The sequence below is a fragment of the Nannospalax galili genome, unplaced genomic scaffold, assembly GCF_000622305.1.
Source record: "Nannospalax galili isolate Female #2095 unplaced genomic scaffold, S.galili_v1.0 scaffold449, whole genome shotgun sequence".
In the NCBI taxonomy this organism is placed as follows: Eukaryota; Metazoa; Chordata; class Mammalia; order Rodentia; family Spalacidae; genus Nannospalax; species Nannospalax galili.
Genome location: NW_008360312.1, coordinates 1,381,819 through 1,383,572, shown reverse-complemented (window position 1 = coordinate 1,383,572; position 1,754 = coordinate 1,381,819). Strand labels below are relative to the sequence as shown.

The following is a 1,754-nucleotide window of genomic DNA, read 5'->3' as shown; positions in this document are numbered from 1 at the left end:
TATATATATATATCCGTGAGCAGTACCTGCAGCTGGTCAGCTCTGCGCTGCGCCAGCTGGGGTGGGCCCTGGTGCTCTACATGGTGGACCTGCTTGATCTGCTGGATGCCCTGCTGCCTGAACTCCTGGTACTCGTGGGCCCCAAGCAGCTCTTCATGCTGGGGAACAAAGTAGACCTGCTGCTCCAGGACGCACCGGCTACCTGCAGCAGCTACGGAAACGACTGGAGATGACTGCATCAGCGCCGGACTCCTGGTAGCCCCTGACCACTATAGGGACCACAGCACCCCACTGGGGATGAGCCACTGAATGCAGAGGAGAATTTGAGTCAGTCAGACAGGTCCGGCATGGTGGTCAGGGATGTGTGACTGATCAGCGCCAAGACTGGCTATGGAGTTGAAGAACTGTCTATGCTCTTCCGCACTCCTGGCACTATCCTGGTGACATCTACCTGGTGGGCACCACCAATGCCAGCAAGTCAACTCTCTTTAACACACTTCTGGAGTCCGATTACTGCATGGCCAAGGACTCCAAAGCCATTGACAAGGCCACTATCTCCCCTGGGCCAGGTACTACATTAAACCTTCTTAAGTTTCCTATTTCCAACCCAACACCTTAGAGAATGTTCAAAAGACAAAACAGGCTTAAAAAAGCAGCAGCCAAAGCTGAAGATCTTAGTGAGCAAGAACAAAGTCAGCTTACTCAATTGAAAAGGCAAGGTTACTTAGTAGGAAGAGTTGGAAGAACATTCTTACATTCTATAGAACAGAAAGATGAAGTTCCCTTTGAATGTGATGCTGGCTCACTTGCCTATGACATGGGAAATGAACCTGTTTTGGCTGTTCACAAATCCACCACAGGAGTAGAATTGACCCCAGAAGATGTGAAAGATGCCCACTGGTTTTTTGACACTCTTGGAATTACAAAAGAAAATTGTATTTTAAACCCTCTAACAGAAAAAGAAGTACATGTTTTGCCAACACGTTCCATTATACCAAGAACTTTTGTGCTCAAACTGGAATGGTTCTATTTTTGGGTGCTGTAGGCCACATAGCTTGGTTTACAGTTGTGGCTTCCAACTTCCTCCCGGTGCATATGACTTCTTTGGACAGGGCAGATGCTGTGTATCAGAAGCACGTGGGTCATGAGTTACTGCTGGTTCCAATGGGCAGAAAAGAACGAATGGAGCAGTTTCCTCTTCTTACTGCTGAAGACATTACATTAAAAGGAGGTGAAGAGTCTGTGGCAGTGGCTGACATCAAGTTCTCCTCTGCAGGTTGGGTTGCAGTAACACCTTATTTTAGGGACACATTGCGTTTCCGAGTTTACACACCAGAAGGAACAGTTCTGACCACTCGGCCCCCTCTCTTGCCACATATCGTTAACATCAAAGGAGAGCACCTCAAGAAAAGTGCGGCCTATAAAACCAAGAAGCCTCCTTCCCTGATATACAATCTGCAGAAGAAGAACAATTCAATGTGAGGCAGACATGATTCACCTTGGATAGTAACAGTATTGAACATAGAAACTGTATTAAACATAAATATAATAAAAAAACATACACACCTACCAAAAGAGAGACAGACAGACAGACAGACAGACAGACAGACGGAGCTTCTGCAGCTGTATCCATATGGTTTTTCAAGAGGCCTTTAGTGTCAATTATCCTTCCCCATATTCTCTTCCTGTATGATAGTCCCCCTACTTCTGTTAAATCACTGTATCCTACCTAGCTTCCCTAAAGGATTCCTTAC

At 46.4% G+C, this 1,754-nt stretch overlaps 1 pseudogene; it reads left to right on the top strand.

Annotated features, from left to right (window-relative positions):
• The window catches only part of LOC103727096, a 5,516-nt pseudogene extending 4,034 nt beyond the window's left edge, over nucleotides 1–1,482 (top strand).
• Nucleotides 1,483–1,754: the final 272 nt, after the last annotated feature.